Source organism: Carettochelys insculpta, chromosome 4, assembly GCF_033958435.1.
Source record: "Carettochelys insculpta isolate YL-2023 chromosome 4, ASM3395843v1, whole genome shotgun sequence".
Taxonomy (NCBI): domain Eukaryota; kingdom Metazoa; phylum Chordata; order Testudines; family Carettochelyidae; genus Carettochelys; species Carettochelys insculpta.
The window spans coordinates 128,366,707-128,382,120 of NC_134140.1; the positions used below are offsets into that span (position 1 = coordinate 128,366,707).

The following is a 15,414-nucleotide window of genomic DNA, read 5'->3' on the forward strand; positions in this document are numbered from 1 at the left end:
ATATATAAACCAAAAGATCATAATAGCAAAGCCCTAGAGCAGGGGCCTGCAGCTTGCAGCTCTTTAGCACTTCTTTGTGGCTCCCACTGCTATAATTGTAAACTTAAAAATCCTGATTTTCGATAAATGCTGTATGTCTAAAAGCCCAGCAATGAACAACTCATATCTAAATAACAAATTGAAATCTTGAAATGTTGAATAACTCCCCTTTATTATGTGCAGCACATTGAGGGATATGATACTATGTTTTGTCTTTTGATCGTGCTGCTAATAAAGTCTTGGTTTTTTTGAAAAGGAAGCTTGCGGCCTTCCTGCTGTGAAGGGCAACACCCATTTTAAGAAAGAAAACAAATTAAACATGAAGTAAAATTGGCATGTATTAAAGTGGGTTCAGGAGTTGCAAGTCATGAAGATAGTACAAACATACATATTAAGTGTTAGGAAATAGAATATGTAAAATTCGTGAATGTCTTGCAGTAAACATGTATCATATTACAAATCATTGTGTGCGCTGTTCTTAAAATAGGGGTTACAAAAATATGGTTTGATGTTATTTATTATGTACTGTCTCATATTGACATGCATTACGGCTCTTGAATTACTGAGGTTTTTACCAAATTTGAAAAAAAGTCTTGTCTTGCTATTTTGGTTGCTGACCCCTGCCCTAGAGTTTAGTGGAATGTATCTTATGGTAGTGTTAATTTTGGATGTGGAGTCCATGGAAGGAGAGAATATGGTGGGGAAAGAACACAACGATAGACTTGGAGATTCCCAAGTGTCTTGTACTGTGCATTTGACAGATGGCAGGGAGGGAGATGAGAAAAATCAAAGGAGAAGAAAAGGAAGAAGCCTGTTAAACATCTGCTGATACCTAGGTGACATTTTCTACACCCGTTGCTTTTAGAAATTGTTAACATAGTGGGAGTTTTCTTCATGGTAATAAAGAATGAACGAACATTTTCACAAAGAAGGAATGAATCTTTGTTTAATCATCTGCTTCTGAGGGTGGTGTGATTCAAAACCTCTAGGATTCCTTTACATGTACATAAAAAATAATATTAGGGAATTGTGAGGGACTGGGGCCATCTTTATTCCACTTGTCAACCCTATTCATTAACAAGAATTACTAGTTCCTTTTATGAGTTAAACCACAGTACTTTATCTGATATTAGGTGCTTATCTTAAAATAATTTCATTATGTAAAGTGTCTCTCACAAGCACTATCAGAGAGGTAGCCATGTTAGTCTGGTTCTTTGAGAACAACAAGAAGTCCTGTGGCACCTCATAGACTAACAGGTATTTTGGAGCACAAGCTTTCGTGGGCACAGACCCGCTCCGAAGTGGGTCTGTGCCCACGAAAGCTTGTGCTCCAAAATACCTGTTAGTCTATGAGGTGCCACAGGACTTCTTGTTGTTTACAAGCACTATGTTGCTGAATGACATTAACTTTGATACTTATAGAGATTCTTGTCCTGTGAAATTGAAATTCAGTTTCACTCCATTACTCTGAAAATATGTGCAACATCTTTGCTTTGTCATAAGAAAGACTTCTGGAAAATACAAGAATTCAGGTGTAAAATTAATTTCCAAAAAAAGTTAGAGCAAGCTGTTCAGTTTTAGAATATGAAGGTTGATCAGTAAGAATATACTATGGGACACTTACCTTCTGCTCAATAATTTTAGGATCCTGATTTCTTTTTCACTGTTTATATGTAAGGCATGACTGTCTTTCCTATTCACAAATCACACAGTTTCTTTGAGGGAAAAGGTTAACTGTAGGTTTATGGAGATGGAGTAGACGGAAGGAAGGGGGCGGGCAGGAAGGAGGACTTAGTGGAACGTGTACTTTGTTCACCTTGCCAGAGTTGGGCATGTAAGAGGGAATTCAATCTTCTTTACCCTCAAACACTCAATAGAACTGCAAGTCGGTGCGTTGGAAAAGGCAATGTAAGTATGAAGCTAGTGTCATTGAGTATATGTGCTCTTGTTCAGTAACATTGTTTTACAGTGTTGAGAAAAGAGAATTACTGAGCGTGTTAAGACAAGTTTTTTCCCCTGTTGTCCTCAGTCCTCTGCCAAGATCTCTACCTCTGCTCTCTTGCCTGTTAGCTGTCTGGAGAATTGCAGCACAGAGTAAGAAACATTGCAGTTATAGCAATGTTAGTGAACTTATGTGACACCATTTAAACTGTGACATGATTGAAGTCATTTTGGACAGATCCGCAGCACGCTGGAAATCTAAGTTATTGTCCTTTCTAGCCTGATTTTGTTTTCCATTTGTAGGAATATTTAGGTGGTCAAATGGAAAAAGGATTGTCAGATGCTGAAACCGCATGAAGTTAAATATAACTTCAATACTTAGATTTTTTTTATGGCTTTCTATTTGGATTTTCTTTTTAAACAAAACTATCAGGCTTAATTAAACAAACAAATCTCCAAACTTAATTATGCAATAATTGCTTTGTCTCTTATAGAGCCTCGCTGTATTACTTTGTGAAGACTAATAAATCATTTTTAATTGCAAATTTCTTACTCTTGCAACCTGTTATATTACAGAAATCTCCTTTTCTGTTTTTCCTTTCTTATATCTTGATTTTGATTCTTTTAGATCATGGCTTGCATGACATTTTATCTTTCTTTCCCTTTCTTTTTGCTGTTTGCAAAGACTCTTGGGAGGATTTGACAGATTTGGTGGAACAATTGCGTGATGATACTGAAGGTGCGTGCCACACCAACATTTTTCAGCTATTATTTCTGTTTTTTAATTGGCTTTTAATGTGTAACTTTGATTCTGAGCACCAGCTACAGTATTCCTTTGCAATGGCAATAACTGTGGCTCTGCAAATATGCTTGTTTGAACTGAGTTCGCAGCCTAGATCTACAGAACTAGTCCCTTTCTGATATTGACGTGTAGGAATTACTGTTAGGGTTCTAAAGAAAATATCTTGAGTCACAATAAGCATATGTGCATGCAGTTTTTGAGTGTAACCTTTTGAAAGATTATTGGGAAGGCTTTGTGTTCCAGATTTGCTCTAACTGGACATTGTTCCCATCTGGATAGTCTTTCCTTCTAAATTCTTAATTTATTTTTTTTAAATCATGGAAAAAGCAAAAGCAAATGATATTGTTTGGTAATAATTGGTATCTGTCATACCTCTCAAGCAGCTAAAGGCTCCTGTGTTAGACTTAAAATGAAGATGAGACAGTAATGGAAACTGTAAAAAGTGGCATTAACTTATTCTTGATTAATGCTATCTTGGGATGTCATCTTCATGAATCAGTAGTTTAAAATACTTTTTCTCCCCTCTCTCCCCCTGTTACGTGGTGGAACCAACATAGTACATCAAAATCGCATACAATAGTTGTAATGTAAATTTACAGGGTATAGCAGTATAAAAGCATTTTAAATAATTGATTAAAATTGCTTTTTAATCAATTGTGGAATTAAATCAGGTTGAAGGTTTGTAAAACTTATATGGAAACTTGTGCCATTGTAACTTTAAAATGCTTAACTATAAATTATAAATGCTTTTTAAAATACTTTTAGTGGTAGGATATTGTACTTAAATGTTATAAAACACCTGTCAGTAAAAACCAAAGTGTTCAGGCCCTGACACCACAAATGCTTATAGTGGTAAGTAACTTCACTCACATGAATAATGGGACTAGTCGTGCTTAGAAATAAGCCTTAGCGTATGTTTGCAACATACAAATCATTTTCTTACTGGGTAAAATCTTTCTCACTTAAACAGCTTCAGTGTTAATGACTGTTTTTTTTAAACTTTAAATAACTCAGCGCAATGATTGTGAATGCTTTATACACACAGGCCAAGTTTTCAAAACTAAAAGCCTAAAGTTAGGCTCTTAAGCCCATATTCAGGCACCAGAGGTTGGTGTCTTTAACTGTACCTAAATGATTTAGAAGCTCAGGTCCCATTATTGTCAAACTTTAGGTTGGTATAGGCAGGTATAGCCTTGTTGAAGCATGTCAGCGTTTTTTTTGACTTGCAGAGGCTCATTATGTTGGAAAGTAATATTGATTGTAAATCTAGCACAGGCTAATTGCTCATCAATGCTGTGTTTTGAGTTTGTGGCTTTCTCATAGTAAGATGTTAATGTGGTCCTGGAATTGTCTTTTAACAGCTAGATGAGCATTTAAAGTGTGAAATCCACAATCTGATATTCCACTAATAATTAGGAAGCTACTTAAAGAAACATCTAGTTTCCCAGTTTAAGATTATAAAATGAGAAGAAAATAAAGAACTCTTTACAGATATTTAAACAAGATTTTTTATCTAAGAAAAATGGATTTTTATAAATTACCAAGATTTTTATCTTCTGTGGTAACTTATAGTAGTGAAAGCAAGCTCAATGAGAGCTGGAGGTATAGACATCTCCAATGGGAAGAGCCTCTAAAGTGTGCAACTGGATTTTTTTTAACTTTTTTGTTTTATTTAAAAAAAAAAAGTTGTAAATGATCCAAAATGTCTATGAAGATGTTAGTTACATTGACTTGACACATATAGGTACATATCTTAATAAAGAATTAACAATATTAATATGTATATTGAACAGTTTTGTCATTAACATTTCCCTTCTTAAACTTATTTTAAACACAGACTTAACATACATACTCATGTATGTATATATATATTATATTATACCAGTGGTTCTCAGCCAGGGGTACATGTATTCCTGGAGATACTTAGAGGTCTTCCCCAGGAGTACATCAACTCCTCCAGATATTGGCCTAGTTTTACAAGTTACCTGAAAAGCACTAGCAAAGTCAGCACAAACAAAAATTTTATTAAGGCAATGATTTGTTTGTACAACTCTATATAATGTATACTGAAATGTAAGTACAGGTTGAGCCTCTCTGGTCCTGCAGTATCCATGCTCTGGCATGATTTTAGTTAGCTGGACGACCACTTATCATGGGTGTAGCCAAGTTTCCTGCATCCCATAAAGTTTGTTTACAGCCACCACTCTCCGTGTTCTGTATTGTATATTACATCTAAATAACCCCTAAATGTTTTAAGAGCCCAATAAGCAATGATAGTGTTGGTAATGCCGTTAGACAATACTGACCTCCCGTGGCCTGGCAAATTCTCTTTTAGCACCATTCGGGTCTCAAGGGTGCTAGACTAGAGAGGTTCGACCTGTGCAATACCTTTAATTCCTGGTGATTTTTTTCATAAGTATATGGTAAAAATGAGAATGTAGGCAATTTTTCTGATATTGTGTTCTGTGACACTTCCGTATTTTTGTCAGCAAGTAGTTTAAGTGGTGTTAAACTTGGGGTACGCAAGACTGATCAGACTCCTGAAAGGGATAAAGTAGTTTGTGGAGGCCGAGAACCACTGTGTTATACCATTCATACATGCTTTTATTTTTTGGGGCATGCGGGAGGTGTTGAACGTTTCCTTGAAAAGGGGCTGGTGGGAGAAGAATAAAGGGAAACTAATGGGGGAAAAAGGGGTGTTAATTCAGTTGTTATCCTTTGTGTATGTCTTCCATGTCTGTCTCCTAGATGTAGTATTACAATGTCAATATCAAAATATGTGTTGTATTGTTTTCCTGTGCCAGGCACATTAAATTCCTTTCTAATTATTTTTTTAAATGTAAAGAGTCCCAAATAATATAAATCCTTTCAACTATCTGGGAATGTCAGTTTGAGGCACGAATATTTACAGTCTGCTTTTAATGATACATTGCCCCCTCTGTGAATAAGGCTTTGTGTTTAATGTTGCATTTTGTTATATAATTTTGGCTTCTAATTATGTTGTATTGTGAATTCATTTGTGCCTCTGCCTTATTATGGGAAGAGTATCATACTGTAACTTAGATTTTCAAAGGATTTCCATGAAGAGTATATTCTAGATCAACTACAAAGAAAAAACATTAAACTTCTCTTTTTTCTCATTGTGATGTAAATACAAAAGCTAGTAGTTTCAGGGGTTTCTTTTGCCTTTTTTTCCCCCTTGATGTTTTAGAAATATCAAGATGGTCTCTTCTGTCCCCTACCCCTCTTTGTCTGTCCTGTGGAGGAAAGACCCTTTGGGTGACTCATGTACAGGGAGCTTTCCCAGCTCTTAAGTGAAGAGGTAAATTGCTATGTCCTTTACAGAGAATGTTTTCCCCTCACATATGCAAGCTAAATAGTTGCGAACAAAAAGCAAAATCCGTTAAAATAAAAAAAAAAAAAAAGTCTGAATAAAAATTACTTCCCCTCTAAGCAAATCAGGTTTCTTTTCTTTAATAGCTGTGCTGTTACCCTGTCAGCTTCCCAGTTCCCTTAATTGTCCAAAGTAGACAAGACTTGAATTTATAATGTTAAAAAAGCAAGAAGGAAGAAAAAGCTTTTTGGAAAAAACATACTCGTGCTTTCTTACATTGTAAAGAAACAAGTCTCAAGCTGTTTTTGTTTGTTTTTTTCTCCTCCTTCTCTCTTCTCCTTTGCAGGTCACCTATAAGAGAGCTTCTTTGTGTGTATGGTGCTCTGAGCATTTATTTCCACTGTATTTCTTTTCCTTAAAATGGCAGCCAGTGAACTGTAGTGCTTTATGAAACTGAGCCTTTCTACACGCGGACCATCAAAAAAGTTAAATTAATTCATAAGTGGCTATAATTTAGTTTATTCCTACTTCAGCACATTTAAGGCCACTTTACTGATGAATGAGAGAGTCCGCATAGGTTTAATTTGCTTTAACTTTACAACTTTAGGGTATGTCTGCACTGGCCAGCTTTTGTGCCAAAAGTTAAATAAAACTGGTATAAGTGCTCTAATTAAAAGTGCTGTTGCATGTCCACATTAGCTCCTCGTTTGCTGGAGTACATCCGTACTAGCAGCTCTTGAAGGACAATGAGAGCAGAGCATTGTGGTAGCCATCCCACTGTGCAACTGGTCTCAGGGTGCTTTGGGAAGGGGTTGCAATGACTTACGAAGCAGGTACAGCATCACATGATACAAGTTTCTCAATCCCGTGGCCAGCTGTTTTTCAACTGAAGTGGTTGTGGGGCTGTGTGACAGTGAATGCACATAGTGGAGTAGACAGTGGGGAGAGTGGGAGAGACAGTGAGTGTGTTGGCATGCTGTCTTAGAGAACAGTCAGTAACAGGAAGCAATTGATCCTGAGACAGGGAGTCGGAGACACCCTCTGTTCCTGCCTCTGCACAGCACAGTCTGTCTCCCTCTCACACAGACGCACCCCTGCCTTTCTGCTCTGCTCCTGGTGTGGGAAACAGCAGGAGCATTCCATGTTAATGGGTAACTTTGTGTCCAGGAGCAGAACGACACAGCGCACTCTGACTGTCAGAATGGCGTTTGACAAGGGGTGGGAGTCACGCCTGCAAGGCTGCTGAGTTCAGAATAATGAGCAGAGTGGTTGTTCCAGGTATTGTATAACTGTATTGGATGTGGTCAGAGTTCTGGGCCCATCCAGGATCAGTGTGAGGACAAGCTGCCTCACTACCACCTAGCAGAGCAAGTAGGAGTGTTATCTCAGGCCCTGCTTCTCTGTGGGACAACAGACAGCTCCCGGTCCCAGGCCTGAACTCAAGCAGAGCAAGAAGTTGGTGTGCCCTATCCCTGATTCACGTCAGGGCATCAGAGAGTCCAGGTGCTCGAGCCTCTGTTCTGTCTGAGCAACAGTCTATCTGCCCAGGCTTTAGGGCAGGGCAGCAAACGGTTCAGGGAATCACTGGGTCCCCTAGCTCTGGCAGAGAGCCAACAAGCACAGGTGTTTTGCCCATAACTAGAAGGAAACTGCCACCCAGGGATTGGGGTGGGATGGGACACAGGCCTACCTGCTCCACTGTGTCCCAGCCCAGAGCCCTAACAGTGCAGCCCAGTGGCTACGGGGTCAGTGGGGAGCCGGATTGCAACACACTGACTCACCTCACTTCCATCTCTTCATGTGGAACTGGGTTGTCTATCCCTTTGCTGCTTCCCACTTACCCCCGGGCATGTCAGGCTTGGAACCAGCTCCCCTGGGCCTTCAGGAAATGGCATCTCTGGTAGAGCTTCCAGCGGCTCTGGTTCTGGGCTCGGCAGTGGCCCTGGCCAGTCTTGCTCTTCCCCACTGTGCAGCCCAGCCACTCACCTGAGGAGCTCAGGGAATGTCATTTGGCTCCTGCAGCAGCTGAGGCTCAGCTGAGCTCTTAGCTCCGTACTTGTGGCTCCACCCCTCTGCTTCCAAGGGGTGAGACAGGAATGTTCTGGCTTTGCCCACCAAGTCCTTTTGGGGAGTTCTTCCCCTTCCAGGTACTGGAGCCAGACTGCCTTACTACAGGGATTCTTCTAGAGACCTGTTACAGTGATAAAAGCAATAAAGGAGCGTTCATACTGGTGCTACAGCATTAAAGCCTTATGACACTCATCAAGGTGGTTTTATTACAGTGCAGCAGCTGAGATGTTTTGGTGAAAAAAGTGGCACATCAGTATGGATCTCTCTGATCCCCTCCCCGCCCCCCCAAAGAATAATGCTTGACACAAAAATAACTCCACCCCACACCAAATGCCATTGTAGACCAGGCCTTGATCAATTTATCGTAACTTTGAGTTGGCTTGGCTACCGAGGATCCTAAGAGACATTGAATTTTATAGCTGTTTTTGATATTTCTGTTAGTTACTTTATTTTTCATTTTAACTGCTGTGACTTTGCATAATATTCTTTGTGAGAGATTGTCCGAACAGCCTCAATTATTTGAGACTCCATGTAGCTTAGAATTGTCATGTTCCCAAATGTGTCTTCATTACATTGAAAAATTCCTTTGTCCTAACTTACCTGATGCCCTTATCGTTTTTGGAAAAATGAGGTTACACAGTAATTTTACAATGTAACTCACATTCTAAATTATTTTAGTGTATTTTGAACAAGCCACTGATCACTGTTGTAGAATGTACATTAACTGGCAGAAACTGTATTTGGAGGTAGATACAGGATCTTAATCTACAAGAAGCTGAGCACATTGAAGGAGGAGTACACGAGTCCATCAAAAGAGACTTCAAGTTTATACTTGCCATAAATTTTCCTGATTCAGTCTCCTGTAGTTTCCAGAGGACTTTACAAGTCTTTGACATGGTGCAAATTGTCGCAACAGCAGCTGCCAGAAAGTAAAATAGAAACTGGAGCAATTCCTTAGGTGGAAGTTTTTATTTGTAAACTAGCAATGGACGTAGGCATGCTAGATACACTTGAAATTACACCAGACTTAGAAGCTCGTTCTCCTGAGCTGCTAAAATCGATTGGTTTTACACAAATTAATTTAGACGCTGATTTGAAAATTTGTTTACATTTAGAATGCTGCAGCAGCAGCTACACAGCTGTGCCTCTGTAGTGCTTCAGAGTAGACACACCCAGTCTACTCCAATGGGAGGGTTTCTCCCATTGGCATACGTAATCCGCCTCTTTAAAGAGTAGCTAGGTTAATGAAAGAATTTTTCAGTCAATCTAGCACTGTGTATACTGTGGGGCTAGGTTGACTTAACTATGTCACTCAAGTGTGTGGAAAAACTTGCCCCCCGAATGGGCTGGTTAAGCCAACTTGATTTTCTAGGGTATACCAAGCCTAAGTTACAAAGTGGTATTTACGTGCTGTAACTTCCAGGTCATTTTGAATACAGGGAAATTATTTCTGGTGTTTGAAGCTTTACCCTGTAAATTAAGAACCTAGATGCAATTTAAGGGGGCATTTCAAAGTATTGTGATGAATAGGAGTTACCCTAAATAAGTCACTTCATATTGACAGAAACAGCTCATGATGTCTTGTAATTGACACAGCTTCCGGTTTAATATTTATCTCTTAATTTGTCAAAACAACTAGTTGTAGAGAGAAGGAAGAAATGAAGTCAGCATCAAAAGCCCTTCATTCTCTTTTCTGAAGTGATTAAGCTTGGGGAGGAGGGTGTAAATTATATTGACTTTCTGTGAGGCGTAGTTCCTGAGTGCTAAATAACATTTGGTAAAATTTTTTAGGCTCATGAGCCTTTTTGCTCCTTTTGAAAATGGTTTTCATCTTCTTCCTCACTTAGCTTCTCCATGGAACAAGAGTGAGAGAGGCCTGTGGTGCATCCAGTAACAAGTCATACATGGGTGACCTTTGACGTATTTTTACAAGACTAAAAATATAGAGTCTGTGATCTCAGGGAAGCAGTGTGATCAGACAAACAGGCTATTTTTTAAGGCTCTATGTATTGTGGGAGAATGTTTGCAATTCCTGTTTGTTTATTCTAAGCATTACTACTGGCACCCAGTATTTGGACTTAAATATATGCACCAGAAAGATGATGTATGGAAATTTCCCCTTCCAGATCGTAAAATCCTCAAAGTATATTTCAGAGGAGTTAAGGTGAATTCCTGGCCATGCTGAAGTCAACGGCAAAACTTCAGTGGTAACAGAACTCCATCCTTACTATTTGCTTGTTATGTATGGTGAAAGTCAATCAGAGGTGCTACAATGGTGCTTTGAAAAGGAGAGTACGTGGGTTAAATCTAAGATCTTGCTGGTTTTTAGCTGTGTATATATAGTGATTTTTAGCTGGACCTCCTTGTTGCAGCTTTAGCAGTCACTTGGGTTCTAATTTGAACTGTAGGCAGTTGCATAAATACCGATAGTTATGTGATAGTCTAGTTATGTGAAAACTCTCTCTACTCGTATTGCACATAAGACAGTAAGTTAGAGTTTTGAACACTGGAATGGTATATCTTTTGTGAATTGAATCTATTGAGGGATTTAAATAATATAGCATTAGTTGCAACATGTTACTCATTAAGTTCTGTACTGTTTCCTTGATTTTTTTTTTTTTTTTTTTCCCCATTTGCAATTTGTGTTGTATAATAAAACATCAGAGTTATGGTAACCAGAGTTATGAATGGGCCAGCGAACCACATGTCTCACTTGGAGCCAGAAGTATGCCATAAAGCAGCAGCAGCAGCAGAACCTATTTAAAAAAACAAACACAGTATAGTACAGTATTAAATGTAATGTATTAAGAAACAGAAAAGGGCTTAAAAGGAAAGGGCATTAAAAAGATTTGACAAAGTGTAGAAACCATTTCTATGCTGGTTTACTTTAAATTGAGATTCAGGTTGAACCTCTCTAGTCTGGCACCCATGGAACCTGCCAGACCAGGGGATATCAATGTAGGTCCCTCTCCTCCTGGCTGCTGGGGCTCCATGGCTCGTCTCCAGGCCTCTGGCTCTGGAGTGCTGTGTTTTCCTGTAATTTTAAATACTCATTTTATGGTGCATAGAAAAATTAATAAAAACAAACAAGCAGTCTAGTAGCACTTTAATGACTAACCAAATAATTTATTAGGTGAGCTTTTGTGGGACAGACCAAGGTTTTCAGACCATAGCCATAGCAGAACAGACTCAATATTTCAGGCACAGAGAACCAAAAATAGTAATCAAGGTTCTCTGTGCCTGAAATATTGAGTCTGTTCTGCTATGGCTATGGTCTGAAAACCTTGGTCTGTCCCACAAAAGCTCACCTAATAAATTATTTGGTTAGTCTTTAAAGTGCTACTAGGCTGCTTTTTTGTTTTGATAGTATATAGACTAGCACGGCTTTCTTTCTGTTATTCAACATGCAAAGAGAAATTTAATGTCAGGTATTGTTTATTAGCATCTCCCAGAAGCAAACAGAGGAAATATTCAGAGATATTAACATTGTTTTAATGACACGCGTGCAGTATCTCTTCATCATGAACAACACTATAATATTTGTCATTTTTTCCTATACTGCATTTTTAACATAGGCCATTATTCTCTGCCTGCACAGTCAATTTTATGATTTAATAATCTGCTCAACATACAAATCGATAAATTATTATATTAAAATTATAGTTTTGTATGGGCACTATCGAAACTTCATTCACTAACTTTTATTGAAGCCCAGCTTTCTGTGAGTTGAATTCTTAAGTTGTTACTTTGATGTTATCTGAAATATATTAAAATACAAAGGGGATTTGTTGGTTGCCGGTTGCCAGTTCCCATTTTGAGTCCATCCTTGTTCGTGAATCAAAGCCATGGTGTACCTGGAGATGTTACACTTATTGGAATAACATAATACTGCAAGGAAGATAAGGTTATTTATTTTCAGTCTATCGACTGCTTGGGTAGAGACCCAGAAATAAAATTGACTAATGTGGCTAAATTTGACTCTTACTCTGGAGACTAGAAATAAAATAACCTCTTTCAACAATCATTTACTTTCTTAATGTCATTTAGAGAGTATAAAATAAAACGTGAAGGGGTGTTATCACGAGATAATTCGTATGCCTACTAAAGTCTCTTTGTATTCCTTTCCTACCATTCAGAAAGCAATGTAACAAAATTCTTAAGAAATTTTTGTCAGCATTAGGATTCTAAACTTTAATCTTGTTTAATATGGAAAGCTAACAATTATTTATTCCTTTTAAAATAAATATGGACTGGTTTGTCTTATCTTAAATATTCTTCTTTCAGTTCTTCTGTGTATACTAGATTTTTCTGAGCTTCAGAAAAATGGATTTTTTAAAATTTTGTGCGCACAATTTAACACAGGAAAACAAATCTTCTTTCCCTTTTCCCATCAGTTAAATCTTGTATTTCCTTATCAAATTCTTGATCAAAATGAAACTTTGCTCCATTCTTTGAGAACACCTGTTCCTCCTGGTGTCTAGCTGCCAGGCTTCTTACAGTCGTAGGTATCCTGAAGTGCTTGTGAAACGATCCCATGAAGAACAGAGCAATATATTTATATTCAGTTCCAGCTGTTTAATAGTAGTTGTTTGTCCATTCAGATGTAGGGGGTTCTTTTCTTGTTGTATTGAAAGTAATGTCTCAGAGTTGTTCCTCTCTAGTTCTGCTTTCCTCCGCCTGCCTTAGTTTGTTAGATGAATTGTGGTATCACTCTGCTTGTGCTGCCTTTTGTCAACCAGCATCTCATCCAGTTAGTCTGTTCAACATGGTCTTGTTTTTGTCCTCCAGAGCGGTTATAGAAAGTTGTAATTTATTTAGCCGTATGAGAGTTTACATAAATGTTAGTATGTCAGTATGAAGCCAACTGTAGGTTCATGTGCATGTGAGACCAGCGTTCAACAGTGATGTCCATCAGGGCCACACATGCATCCCATCAGTCGTGTTCCAGGAATACAGGACAGTTGTGCATGCTCTGCACACCCAAGTTTTCTATTGCTGCCCATGGCGCAGAGAGGGAACCCTGCTGAGTGTGCAATGTGCCAGTTCTTACCTTTGACTAAACTCTCATTTTCTGAAAAAATCCAGGGCTATTCTGAGTATTTTGACTTAGTACTGGTGCGGTGCATATTAACTGTTAGCATTGTGTGTTGGCTGTTAGGCCTTCCCTCCCTCCCAGAGTACAGACTGCCCCTTGGCAAGACTTTTTGACTTGGCAGACTCAAAACCTGTGGTGTCCAACACTTTGGGCACTAGCAACATGTGGCTGTGTGGCTAGATGGCTTGAATGATGCATATATTTTCAGAATAATCTGGTTCAGAATTTTCCAGATCTGAAGAAGTGGGTCCGTCCCATGAAAGCTCATCACCTAATAAATTATTTTGTTAATCTTTAAAGTGCTACTGAATGGCTTTTTTGTTTTGTGAAGATACCGACTAATGGCTTACCTCTCTGTGACTGGTTCTAGCAATGAGAGCAGCATCTGTCTAATAGCCATCAAGGTCACGAGGAACCATGTGCTCATCTATTCTCACTTCCTGCACATCACAGACCAGAGAACCTTACCAACTCACTCCTGTAATGTAACTCAGCCAAAGGCTAAGGTCTTTAAGTCCTTACACCTTGAATTAGATTTCAAGTTACTGAGATTGTACCATTTACACTAGTTTTAACTTGCAAGCATCCCATGCTCTGTGCTGCAGAGTAAGGAAAATTGAGCCCACACCCCTGCCCCACGCGTTCTGCCAATGTGGTGCTAGGGAAAGATTCTTTCCCCACCTCAAATATGAGTGATCAGTTAGACCCTGAGCTTGTGAGCAAGACAGATACCTGGGAAAGAATTCTCTGTAATAACTCAGAGCCCTCCCCTTCTGGAGTCCCACTTCCACCAGCTGGGGATTTTTGCTGCTGGCAGTCACCAGGTGGCCATGTGATGATGTAGGCAGTCCCATCATACCATCTCCTGGATGAACTTATCAAACTCAGTCTTAAAGCCAGTTAGGTTTTTTGGTGCTCAGTGCTCCTCTGGCAAGATTGTTCCAGAACGGTCTGGCTAGAAGATAGACAAAAAGGCCTGAATGTGCATGCCCCAGAGGAGGGGAGGAAAGAAGGCATCAGACGTTATCTGCAGTTTGACTAGTCAGTCACGAGGTGGATACGTTAGTAACAATGGTGAAATGGAAAGAGTTGGAGGGGGAAGCAGCTCAGCTGTGAGTGTGGTGCCGTGGAATGATCAGAGTTGGGGATGTGAGATAAGATGGAGGATGATAAATCCTGAAGAGGAAGAAGAGTGTGTTTTGCAAATCTCAGTAGTGCTCAGAGCCAACTGGCTTATAAAATTTTAAACAATTCTCTGAAGTCTCAACTTATGTGCTGCTTTCCATTTATTCTCTGTGGACTCAAACTAGAGCTGGAAGCAGGCCCATTGACTGGTGGGAGGGAGATGAAGGGATGCAACTGCCCTGGGGTCATGGGATTCAAAAGGGCCCAGGGCACCTGGCCTCCACTTCCAGAGCCCTGGGCCCTTTCAGCTGACACCACAGCCCCATGCAGTCCACTCCCGGCAGTGCTGAGGACTGCCTGGGAAAGCTAGTCCCAGTCCCATCCCTTCCAGGAGCATAGAGGTATGTCCCTCCTTCCTCCCCGCAAACACACACACACCTTGCCCAGGATCTGTCACGTCTGTCCCACACACTGGCTGCAAGGATCAGCGCTGTACTATGCAAAGGCCCTTGCTGTTCATATTCTGGATTTTTGTGTGTTCAATATTTGTTTGTTTTTTTTTTTAAAAAAGGATAATTTTCTAGTACCTGTGTGTCACTGTTAGTTTCTGAACTGAATTTAGAGTTCCTTGTCTGTAAGAGAAGAGCAAATTACGATCAAAGTATGCTTGGCATTTATGCTGCCCTTCTAGTCATTGTTCTCTGGATGCAATAAATGTTTAACCTCCTGCCAGATGGCATGATTTCTACAGGCAAGTGACAGTTTTGTGACATTCTGAAACACATCATAGGATATTAAGCAAACTATTAACACGTGTTTTCCAACACTGTTCCTTTTAGTATTAAGTGAGCTAATTAAATATCGGGGTGTGCCTGATTATCTTCCTGTCTGTAATAGTTTTCCATCATTGTCAATAAAGTTTTTTTAAAAAGCCTTTGGTTACTTCTGCTGGAAAGAATTTTCCTTAACAAAAGCAAAGGCCTGAAATGGTGTGCCTTAGGGTAAACT

General features: G+C 39.3%; 1 protein-coding gene across 6 annotated transcripts in view; it reads left to right on the forward strand.

Annotated features, from left to right (window-relative positions):
• The window catches only part of RUFY3 (RUN and FYVE domain containing 3), an 82,835-nt gene that overhangs the window by 27,001 nt on the left and 40,420 nt on the right, over positions 1–15,414 (forward strand). The window lies entirely within an intron of this gene.